We start from the raw sequence: 13,189 nt of genomic DNA, 5'->3' as shown, positions 1-13,189 counted from the left end.
CAGTATTAGCTTCCTTCACAGTTGCCTACAAACTTGTAAAAATAGCATTAAGAAGTACAAAGTCTAAATTCAACAGGGTAAATGTAGAAAATACTGCTTGTGTGACTTCTGGTCATTCACAAAAGCTGTTAAGCACAACTCGTGTCTATCTGTACTACCAACCCCCTTCTTTCTCATCCTAAGGGTAGCATTGTATCATTACTAAAGACAAGGCTGATGTCTTAGCATCATTCTTCTCTTCAAACTCCTACATAGATGACCATGGAAAGTTACCGCCTCCTTTGCCTAGAACATTGCATCTCATGCCCATGTGACCTTCCACCAGAAAAATATGAGAAGAATCTTAAATAACTTGGATACCATAAAGGCCAGTCCTGATGGGACTGGCCTTTATGGTATCCAAGTTATTTTCCACCTTGACCAATTGTGCTCAAGAGATGTGCTCTAAACTAATACTTATTCTTTATCATCTATTCATTAAACTATACTCAGCTCACATCTGCCCAACAGCATGGAATCAAGCCCATATATAGATAGTCTCACCCCCCTTTAAAAAAAAAGTGATAAATTGTTGGAATTTTTTCCACATGGTTATACTATAAATTAAAGATACCAAGAAATTATATACTTGGTTTAATCCTTTATCAAAGTGTAAGCAAACAAAATTTGCACCTGAAGTAACTTCAGGACTGGGGCAACTCGTATATAGAAGCTAATGACTTCACATCAATTGCCTTAGTATCCTATAATGCAAAACACACATTCTTATGGGTATGTATAATTCTATACATTATGGGTCACTACCCAGACCCATTTCGAACTTTACTGAGGTCTCATCAGTCGGAGCCAGACCCAGAGGTGATACTAGAGTTGAAGTAATGCCGAAGTCGTAATTTCTTATACGAGTAGCCAAAAGATGTCCCACATTATTAAAATACTCTGGATTAGAAATAGTTGTTGGATTTCTCCAGTCCTGAAATACTTCAGGTGCAAACTTTGTTTGCTTACACTTGGATAAAGGACCAAGTATTTCTTGGTATCTTTAATTTAAAAGTGATAAATGTCTATCATCAAACTATTGACCAATTGCTCTCGTCTCAATTTTGACCACAGTAATGGAGATAGATTATCAGAAGCCAATTTTTTCTACACTTAGAGAATTGAAATTTACCAGCATGAACTTTGCACAAATCTAAATCCACAGGAGATATTCTAGCTTACATCATGCACCTCTGGACCTATTCTATGGAAAAGTTGGGAGAATTACACTCAATATCTCCTAGGCTTTGATAGGATCTGGCATCCAGGACTTCTCAACAATTTACCAACAGTAAGACTGACTTCATTCTTGTATATTGGATTGCCAGTTTTCTCTAAGACTGATCACTATGTGTAAAAGCAGATGGCACTCTCTCTCTTCAGACTTCCTTGTTAATGCCAGTGTCTCTCAGGGCACTGGCATATCACTCGTTCTCTTCCTGATTTATATAAATGACCTGCTCTCATTAGCTGCAAACTCTATTCATAGTTTTGATGATGATAGCACTCTCCACGTGCCCTACTCATATGACAAACCTTGCACTGCTCAAACATCTCAAGATCATCTACAATAAGTGCCCCGAACATTGATCTCCACAGTATCCTAGACTGGGATGAAAGCAACATAGTCAATTTCAATGCTTCCAAAACACAGTTTTGCTTGTTTGACTCACAAAAAAGACATCACATTTCTCCCACTTACTTTTGATAATGCTCAGCTCAACAGTAAAGACCAAATCTCTTTTCTCAGACCGACTCTTACTCCAAACCTTTCCTAGCATAACCATATCATTTCTATAACATTACTAGCTTCCAAAAAATTTGGTATCCTTTTCCACTCAAGAAGGTACTTCTCTTCTGACCAGTTACTCACTCTGTATAAATCCCAAATCTCGCCAACCTTGGAATACTTGCTCTCATTGGGCTGGTGCACCTAAGACCTCCCTAAAAATTCTTCCTTCTGTTCAGAAAAGGGCAGTTTGGTTAATTAATGATACATTTCTTACCAACTCCTCAGCCACTTTCTCACAGAAGATTAGTTTCTGCATTGTGGCTCTTCTACTACAAATATTTCCACAGTCATTGTTTAGCAGAACTAACATCTATTATGCCTCTCATTTCTGCCAGATCTACAAGGACAGCAGCCAAATAACAGTCAGACTGCATACTAACCAATCCTGCTACTCCCAGTCATCTTTTACTCCATCCACCCTCAATTCTGTAGAAGAGCCCCCCCCCCCTCTCCTCCACCATGAAGCATTTCGAAAGGACTACAAATTCCAGCAGTTTAAGAATAAGAAGAATATGAACAGATTATTACTCTGCTTTTGACATGTCCACACAATGGCATTTATTTGCTATAGACTTTTACTCTGTTCCTGACCCCTGTCCACATACAGCATTTATTTGCTATAGGCTCTTCTGCCTCTTGTTTCTAGGAGTAATAAAGAAAAATGCATGTAAATGAAAAACTTTCTGTTTCAAACTGTTCACTGTATTGTTTTAAAAAAAAAATTCATTGATGTCAAAAATATATTTTGTCATATTTTGCCTGAATAAATTATATAACCTTGTTTATTTTCTATTGTATTTTGTCACAGAGATGCTCAAAACTGACCTGCATATTATATTGCCTATTCATTAATTTGCTGATTTCAGAGGAATAAAAGGAAGTTTGGGTTCTTTTTGAACAACTGATGTCAGAACAAATACTAAAAATGTATCTTTAAATTTTGAATATTCTAATTTAATGAGTAGTAAAAGCCGTCTCATCATTTTCTGATGTATAACTTAAAGGGATTTAGCAGATATTAATTATAGCTAGCATTTTCTGATTATATTCAAATCAACAACTTTCTTCCTAAGTAATTTATTAATCATCAGGTCTCTAATTTGATCAGAATCTGAGACAATAACGAACAAATCAAATGCTAAAATGTACTAACATGTAACTATACACAAAACATATGGTAAAATGTGTAAATCTCTTCCATACATAAAATTAGTATAAAAATTCTAAAAAATACTGTATAACTTACTTGTATAAAGATTTCATGTAAAACTTTCAAGTAATTTATGTTAAGGCTCAGGTAGATAATTAAAAATGAGTGAGCTCATTAAAGAAATGAGGAGAGTATTTCAATTTACTGTTTCGACCAAAGAAATAAAGCAATAATATTGTTGTATATTCGAAGCTTCTAATTCTGTACTCTTTCTTTGCATCTGAAATCAGCTGTTCAGCGGTCTGCTGAAATTTTTCTACTATGCTATACTTTCAATATATAAAACTGTTTATGCATACTACACAAAAGAAAGTTCAGTAGTATTATTTTTGTTTGTTTTTCTTTAAAAAAATCTAAATATTACTACTTCTGCTGCTGGTTGCTATTTCTGAAATAATCTACGTCTTAGAAATATTTGATAAGATTCTCTTAGCTGGAAGAAAAGCTAAAGGCTTATTACTCTCGGTGCTATTGAGAAAGGAAAGAGAGAACACTAAAGTTTCTCAAGCTGTAGTGCAGAATACATCAAGAATGTTGTTTCCTTTTCGATTGTTGATTACAGATATCCTAACAGAAATACTGACATTTCTTTTACATGCTGATACATTATTTATGCCAAAATAATTTCTTAATTTATAATGATCAGTTTCACGTTTATTATCGAAAAATTATAAATTATTTCATACAATTATCTTGAAAAAGAGGATTTGAATTATTTTAAAAGAAAAGGTGCATATGCATTTCATAATCTTTTTTTTTTTTTGGGGGGGGAGTATAGACCTTTTCAATTTGCAGATATTTCAGAGAATTTATTTCATAAATCATTTGCAAGACAACTGTTACAATGTAAATCACTTGGGGAACATACCCATTCATTTTAGTGTAAAATAATAGCAAAGGTTTAGTTACTTTAGATATCTAACCTAGAAGAAAATGTTATGTCTACTGATATTAGAATCTTACGTGAATAATTTTTTCTGACATGATTTCTCTATTCGTTATAATGTAACCAATTTCCAGATTTTTTCCCTCCTGCATACTCCATGTTATATGCAGTGATTTCTTCTTTGTACTAAAAGAAAAAAAAATCAGATAACAGAAGAAAAATATGTAGTATTTTCTTTTTCCACTGGGTGAATTTACAATGTTCTTTCTTTGTGTTTTGAAGAGAAAGTGCAAATGATTTTTTTCTTACTATTTTTGCCATTATAACATCTGATATAATTATATGAGTGACATTTTACCATTTTTCTCCCTCACGAGAAACAGAAATAAGGTAGTAATACTATTGTTGATTCTGTCAAACTTCATTGTAGCAAAAATTTTTATTACAAAACTTTGTAATATATATATATATATATATCTCCGAAACAAGAAATTTGGATCCCATATCACATCACTGTTGAGTGTTGGCAAGGTGAAATTTTTCACGTTATTATTTATATATTTTATTTATTTATTTTTTTTTGGTGAAATAGTTTAGCTAGTATACTCTTTCCATTTCAATAGGAACTGGAAAGAGTATTCCAGTTCCTCTTATATTTTATTCCTTCGAAAATATAATTCTGTGTTATAAAAGGAACTTAAAAATTCGCCTTCAAGATGAAAAGGAAACAGTACATTCACGTATCTCCCTCCATCAATATTTGTAGTCCTGAAAAGAAACCTTTTTTATTTCATACTGTTCAGAATTTAAAATTCATGAACAGTGTGGAACACCCTAAAGCAAGGGTAAACACACAAAGCAGTTTTACACTCAGGGCACCAGATTTTTGTTTCCTTTCTGATATTTTTTTTATTACATACATAACATTTTCGTGCAGGTTTTTTTTAATTAGCTGTTGGTGGTAGATTTTTGGGATAATGTTGAAAGTTTATTTTTCACTTGGTTAGAGTATAATAAATTTAGTTTAATCCTTTATCCAAGTGTGAGCAAACAAAGTTTGCGCCTGAAGTATCTTCAGGACTGGGGTAAGGTGATACAGCACCAGGGCAACTCGTTGCAAAGGTGGAGCAAGCTACCAACACTCCTGTCTCAGTATCTCCTATAACGCAATTTATTATACTCTAACCAAGTGAAAAATAAACTTTCAACATCTTTCTCTAAATCCAGAGTAATTTATTAAAAAAGGGTGGCACACCATTTGGCAACTCCGATAGGTAGAGATGACCTGCAAATGCTTCTGCCTGGTATCTCAACTTGGGCCTGGCTCCCACTGAAGAGACCTCAATAAAGGTCGAAACTAGTCTGGGTAGTGGCCCTTCCCTTAATGCATAACATTAGACATATCCGCAAGGAGATGTGTTTTGCATTATAGGAGATACTGAGACAGGAGTGTTGGTAGCTTGCTCCACCTTTGCAACGAGTTGCCCTGGTGCTGTATCACCTTACCCCAGTCCTGAAGATACTTCAGGCGCAAACTTTGTTTGCTCACACTTGGATAAAGGATTAAACTAAATTTATTATATTTTGGGATAATGGTTGGAGTTAGCAGCGTTCAACCTCAGATGTCTGGCAGGATTGCCTGTTTCTCTGCTTGCTGAAGAAGGTGCGTGTGCATGCAGCATTGCTTTCGCAATTTCTATTCTGTATTCTAGATATGTTATGGTAGACAAACATTTTTTTTCATGTGCAGGAGGAAACTGTTCCAAATAACAAAATCTGATATATGTCCAAACACTTTTTCGTAATATTTTTTATGCTGTTTCCTCATTATAGAGTAGAATGATAGCTTCTGAAGGCGAAGGCTCCAACTTTTCTGCATCGCACGAAGTTTCCTTTCCTTACCCTGAATGTTACTGCTGCTTCCCATCTCGTAAATGAATTGTGTCTTGGGTATACTTACTAATTATTCCTTTCTGCCCAGCTCTAAGCTAACGGAGATTACTAACCCATCCCCACCGAGAAGCAGAACAATAGAACATGCAGCACACTAAAGAGCCTCAAGCAATATCTGAATATTTTACAGGCAGAAATTACTTGTTTGGTTTTTTTTCCATCTTTCTTTATTCTGATATTGTATTTGAAGGATGACAGTGATTTTAAATATTAATTTCGCCTATAACCGATCATATAATTTCCTGATTTATAATAATCAGGGAATAATATGTATATTTTCTGATTTATAATTTGCTAATTTATAATAATCACCACATAGTTTCTGTATCGAAAAATTAAAGTTATGTGGAGCAATTACTAGAGAGAAATAACGAATTAAATAAAAACTGCACCTACATTTCATAACAGTTTTCGGGTGTGTGATAGTGATGCAACGGGGGGGTTAAACTATCAAAGATGAAATAAAGTCCCCCCCGTTTACACAGCCTCATTTCAACTGTATCTGAGTGGTATCTCATTCAATATTATGTTTTCTGGAAAGTGAGTAAAGTATACCCACTGAAACCTCTGATTTTTAACTATCTGTACAGACAGGTAAAATATCATAGTATTCTGCTGCATGAGTGTGAAAGAGCTGCTAAAAGACAGAGGGAGGGGAGGGAAGAGATTCATCTGCACAAAGAGAAGTTACATGGTAGAATGCAGTCATGCCATGGATGTATTTAGTGGCATCTATGCATCCACACTTGCTGAGGATGAGAACACATTCCAGCCAGAATGATCTATTTTCCAGCATGATATCTGTGATGGAGTGCATGGCTGCCCACATAAGATGGTGGAAATGGCAGGAAAATTATCACACCCAGAGATGTTATTTTCTATTTCCCACTTACACAATGAGAAGGATGGTGAACAATTATTAAGTAGATATCAATGAACATTCAGTTAGGAAAGTGGAAGAAGGTTACTTCTAGTATTCAGAAGGGAAAAATTATGTTGGGCAGGCACAGAGTATTGTGGCGATTTAAATTCTCCATTATGAGTACAGAAAATGGAACATAAGATTATCAGTTATTCCGGGATATATTTGCACCAGGTGGCAATAGATAAAGCATCCTTTAATATGAGGTTCTACTGAGAGATAAATGGCAACTGCCTCTGTTAATATTGTGTGGAATTTGTTGACAATCACACTGGGGTATGATTGCCCACAAGGATAAACCACTTCTGTCCATCCTAATAAATGACTTTGATATACTGCAACACAAAATCTTTACCAGATCTCAAATAGGTCTCCTAAAGGCTAAGCACACTGGCTTATTATATATAATATTTTATATATAATATTTTCCATACAGGACATGCAAATGTCATGTAAGAAAATATCACCTTTTTTTGTTCTTGTTCTTTGGCAAGATTAATAAAACAATTGTTTTGTTCATTTCCCATTCTTCTTTTCTCATTTCACATGGCTGTGATGCATCTATATATCTAAAAGTAGTACCATCAGGTATACTGCTAATTTGGCTGTCTGGTTGATTTCTTTCCTAGTCCCATATAAAACTTTATAATTTATTGAGCCAGCTTTTCACCAAAACAGTCTTACTTATCAACTCCCCCCCCACCCCCTGAAGGTACATAGGGGTACTGGATAGTATAACAGTAATGGGTGAATGTTTCTTGCAGTACTTACTTCCTATCAAAATTTTCTCCCAATTATATGTTAGGACTCCAATACTGTCAGATATCATATTTTGGTCTAATAAAGCTTATAACTGTATCAATTTACCTAGATCTTTGTCATCTACCTCTGGGTCTTTGGACACCATCCTCATGACACACACACTTGTTTTGCTCACTTCTCCTCTCTTATTCTGTTTAAGTGAAGTTACAACCACAGATTAGCTCTGCTCACATATTCTTGAATGCTAACCAAGCTCCTTCCTGATATCATAATTTTTAATAAGGATCTTCCATTGATACCCTCTGTTCATTCCCCTAATTTTTTTTTTCCTCAAAAATCTCATATCCATGGTCTGTATTCTTCAATTAGTGTTTTATTTCATACCCAACTCATATCTGTAAGTTAAAATTGGTTTAAACACTATCTTCTAGACAGCAAGTTTGGTGTTTTAACTAGACTCTTATTTCATAAAATTTATTGAGCTGACTCCCTACCATACCAGCCATACCAAAAACAAAATGATACAACATGATGGAATACTGAGTCATCAAGTTATCTATTTCCATATTTAATTTGCTAAGTGTCTAAACAGCCTAAAACATTTTACCAGTTCTATATAGATACACTATTAAGAATGCAATTGATGAACTGTTTTGGTATTATTAATTACAATTATCATGCCAAATTTGTCACAGCAAGTATTTAATATGGTTAAAGACTCACTATTTATTTAAGAGGATAATGTCATCTGCATAACAATATTATTTAACATGTTAAGCGGTGTGCAACACTAAGTATCTTTGTATTTCATATTTGTTATTAAAAATTAGCATTAGCAGATGAAAGAAAAAAAGAAACAGTTTTTGCAAATCATAGTTGTTTCTATGGCCAAGTGTCCACTTGGCAATGTAGATCATTTTGGACAATACAAGACAACCAATATTGATACAAGATATGGCATTCCATAATTCAAAGGACAGTCAACAGGTCATAATTAAAAATGGAACAATTCAGGTGGAAATTCCAGCAAGCCTGGTTAGCGTATCCACTCTCCAGCCAAAAGGCTATGGGTTAGAATCCAGGCGTGGGCATGGATGTTTGTGATTGTTTGTGTAAATACTAGTGGTGGTGGACGGTAGATGGTGTTGGTGAATTGAGTGGTGGAGACAGACAGCTGTAGAGTAGATACCCTTCCTCGATGAGTCTGTGGACTCCCTGGAGGTGTCATGCAATAATAATTCCCCTCTTTTTAAGAATTTATGATGCAGTAAGAGAAATATGGCAGATTATAAAAAAAAAAGCATAATAATATAAGAAAAATCTAATCCATCAGTTTGAACGACTACCAATGGAGGTTCCCTCCCAGTTCTTTAGTTCAGACACTCAACCAACTGGGGCTTCTGACTTAACGTCCAATCTTCATCATGACATGGTGCACCCCATTAGTAGGCATCCACTGGGTATTGAATGAGCAAGAATGGACTGGCAATTTGGGAGTTAACCAACCAAATTATACTCTCTCTCTATTGGTTTAAACCACAAATACATATGAAAGTACAACATGAAGAGATTTCATGCTAGCTGGGGGTGTCACCCAGTTAAACAAGGCCCCTATTGTTTTCATTAGGGGAAAAAGGATGAACAGTGAAAATTCAGCTACTGGAACAAACACCAACTCGACATCTAGAAGAAGAAAAGAACAAAGCATTAAAACTGTGAGACAAGTGTGGGAGGCCTGACCCCGATTAGGGAGGCCGCCAGAGAGACCGAGAAGGAGATGGGCAGATCAGGAAGAGGAGGGCCTGCAGGCTGTCGGGCTGGAGACCGAAACATGGCGGATAGTTGCAGAGGATCGTGCCCAGTGGCGTCACATGGCACTTGAGGAAAAAAGTCCCCCTCCGGGCTGATAGCACCTAGATAAGTGAAGTAAGTCAAAGACGGAGACAATCGGCATAAAGGGTATTAGCGGAAAGGAAATTGAACTTGCAGAAGAACTGGAAAAAAGTATGATGTGGATATAATGGCAATATTGAGAGGGGGGAAAAAGGATAAAAACAGGTGAGATCTTACTAAATAAGTATAAGATGTTACATTTGAGAAATAACAATCAAAGAAAGGGAGGAGTAGTGATGGCATTCAACGCCAAATATGAAGATAAACTTCTTGATTGGAAGGCAGTTTCAAGTAGAGTTGTGTGGGCAAACTTCAAAGGAAATGGACATAAAATTATCTATGCCTATCTTCTAATGAAAAAAGTGGAGGAAATTTTTTGAGTCATCAGAGCAGGCATCTAACAAAGGAAATGAAAAAAGTGGTCCTTGTTGTAGATCTAAACCAAAGAGTAGGAATCCCACCAGGCATATAGGAGTGTTTTGGGAAACTTTGAAGAAAATAACAATACTAATAATAATGGTAAATATCTACTGAACTTCTGCTCAGAACATGGATTAGTCATTCCTAACACCATGTTCCAACATAAATAAGTGCACAAATTCATGTGGAGAGAAGACAAGAAATAAGAAAGCCTCATTGCCATTAGTTTTAAGTAGGATAAAAGGAATTTCACATCAAAAATAAGAGTATGTAAGAAAGTTTTTAAAAGAATTAAAATTGAGAAGCTTTTAGAAGTAAACCTTAGACTCAACTGTATAGGAGAAAGAGGATGGTAGATATAGCAGTCTTGAGGCACTCTTGCATCGGTAGCAAAACTTGAACAGCAAGAGCTATCCACCATGAATTTCAGTGAACGATTAGAGAGAAAGTTTGCTACTCAATTATGGAAAGTGGGAGGTACACCAATGGATGACAATTTGCTTAGCAGGCCTCGATAATACTATATGTTAGTAGATATGCTAACTATTCAGCATTTTCAAAATCAGTTGGATTTGGAAAGAGAAGCGATTAAGAATGATCAAAGAATGTTGGGTAGATTAAGATGAAGATTTTTATTTTCTGGTGGACAATTTGTAAGATAACTGTTAAGCATAAATTAAAGATGCCAAGAAATTATATTCTTGGTTTAATCCTTTATCCAAGTGTAAGCAAACAAAGTTTGCACATGAAGTATCTTCAGGACTGGGAAACTCATATATAGAGGCTAATGACTTCACATCAATTGCCTCAGTATTCCATAATGCAAGGCACATATCCTTTCAGACATGTATAATGCTATGCATTATGGGAAAGGTCACTACCCAGACCCTGAAGTGATACCAAGGTCGAAGTAATGCATATTTCCATATACAAGTGGCCAAAAGATGTCACACCATATTACTAAATTACCCTGGATTAGAGATAGATGTTGAAAGTTTTTTCACTTGGTTATACTATAAATTAAAGATGCCAAGAAATTATATTATTGGTTTAGTCCTTCATCCAAGTGTAAGCAAACAAAGTTAGCACCTAAAGTATCTTCGGGACTGGGCAACTCGTATATAGAAGCTAATGACGTCAACATCACTTGCCTTAGTATCCCTGATGAGACCTCGATAAAGGTCAAAACCAGTCTGGGTAGTGACCCTTCCATAATGCATAGCATTATACATGTCTGAAAGAATATGTGCTTTGCATTATGGCAAGTGATGTGAAGTCATTAGCTTCTATATACAAGTTGCCCAGTCCCGAAGATACTTCAGGTGCAAACTTTGTTTGCTTACACTTGGATAAAGGATTAAACCAAGAATATAATTTCTTGGCATCTTTAATTTATAGTATAACCAAGTGAAAAAACTTTCAACATAACTGTTAACTGCAAACACTTTGTCATTTCTTCCAGTTAAATAAGTGGAATTTGGAGAACGGAAGCCATGCCTGATATACAGAACTTCTTAAAAACAAAAAAAAACATGGCAATGTCCTAGATAGAGTATGCAAGAATAAAATGAGAACTGCTGCCAAGAATAATACATCAGGGATCAAAGATCTATTCCTGATAGCAGATATTAGAAATCATCATTTTTCATTAAAAATAATGATAATCTTAAATATAGTTGGCAATCTTCATCATAATCAAAAAGTCTCAAGGGCAGACAAGTGGGAATTATTAATTTCTGACAGCAATTGGATGCAATATTTGAAAAAAAAAAAACTGAAATTACTAGAAGTAAGCCAGAAAATGTAAGGCATGGTTTATAGGTCTTACAGCAGAGAATGTCACTTTCATACTACAGTAATACAAGATTTCTTCTTGTATCAATATGAAAAACCCATTATTTCTATGGAACAATCAGTTTACTTTTCTACAAATGTTCCACAAAATAATGGATTTTACTAAGTTTCAGTTAATGCTATTTCAATTGATGTTATCTTCACAAAGAAATCCCAAGTGCCTAAATGCAAATGTTACTTGATGAAATAATTAATAAAATTGCAAACATCGAGCCTTTTAAGACTTTTGCTTCAAAACAACTTTTTTTTATATTTGCATAATTTACTTGAACTTTGATCATATATATGTATATATACATATATAAAACAGTTCCACATATACTGCATTTTTCGGATGATAAGGAGCACCCTAAGTTTATGAGACAATTTTTAAAATATTTTTATAATATTATATTAAATATAATTTTAATATACTATTTTTAAAATATTATATAAACATTTTTTATATAATATATATTTTAGAAAAAAAATATTATATAAAAATATTCACAAAACCATAAATTTCATTTATTATTACCATAACTTGTACCAGCAGCATTCAGTTCATCTTCACTCATCTTGGCACTATAACTTTTTGTATTATTGTCTGCACTATTGTTTCATTCTCTTCAAAAACTAAGTCATCTTCAGTACCATCCATCGCGTTACTTATGCTGCATTTTTTAAAAGCCTTAATAATTGTCTCATGCATTCAAAACTGCATACACTCGCCCACTAACTACTATTGACGCCGGTAAAGTTTTGGTATGTAAATCAGGGATCACCACATATGCAGCGAGACACATGTTTGGCTCGCATCGAAAACGTGAGAATCCAAGATTTACCTGGTATCACCTACTTTCGGACCATAAGATGCACCCCATTTTTAAGTAGATTTCGCCATGTAAAAAGCTGTGTCTATAAAGCGTATTTAATGTAATTTCTGGAGTCATCTAAAATGCAAAGAAAGAACAATTTCTTTATGATCCCATTCATCCACAAAAGGTTTGTAGACCTATAACACATCAATCCTTGGTGTGCCAAGAATTAAATAAGATGTGAACTCCATTCTAGACTAAACAATCCTATTTAAACAACTTCAAGCCTCCGATATATAGGACAGCAAACTCCACAGGTAATGAAAACAGTTTATCACCTAAAAACATTTATGAACATCTACTATGCCACAGTAAGATTGAAACTGCAGGATGACAAATATGGCAAAATTTGAAGGAACACCAGAGTAAATTCACAAATACAAGTAGCCAAAACTTGTAAAGTGAACTTGCTCTATAATCAATTTAATGGGAAAGTCGCAGCCAAAGTACAATGCAATCTCAGTAATACACTAAAAGGAATATACTACTCTTCTATACCAATCTATTTCTCTGTTCCCTATGAGCTTGCTCTAGTGAGAAATGACAGAGGTTTTATTATTGATTATTACAGTAAATAATTGCCGTGTTCAACTGTGCCAAA

The 13,189-nt window shown here is 34.7% G+C and overlaps 1 protein-coding gene across 1 annotated transcript in view; it reads right to left on the bottom strand.

Annotated features, from left to right (window-relative positions):
- Positions 1–13,189, bottom strand: part of Pdxk (pyridoxal kinase) — a 185,010-nt gene that overhangs the window by 37,718 nt on the left and 134,103 nt on the right. The gene's annotated exons all lie outside the window — the stretch shown is intronic.

This window comes from Typopeltis vanoorti, chromosome 22 (genome assembly GCF_054136105.1).
Source record: "Typopeltis vanoorti isolate ZY-2024b chromosome 22, IOZ_Tvanoo_1.0, whole genome shotgun sequence".
Classification (NCBI taxonomy): Eukaryota; Metazoa; Arthropoda; class Arachnida; order Uropygi; family Thelyphonidae; genus Typopeltis; species Typopeltis vanoorti.
This window is presented reverse-complemented; position numbering and strand designations above follow the sequence as displayed.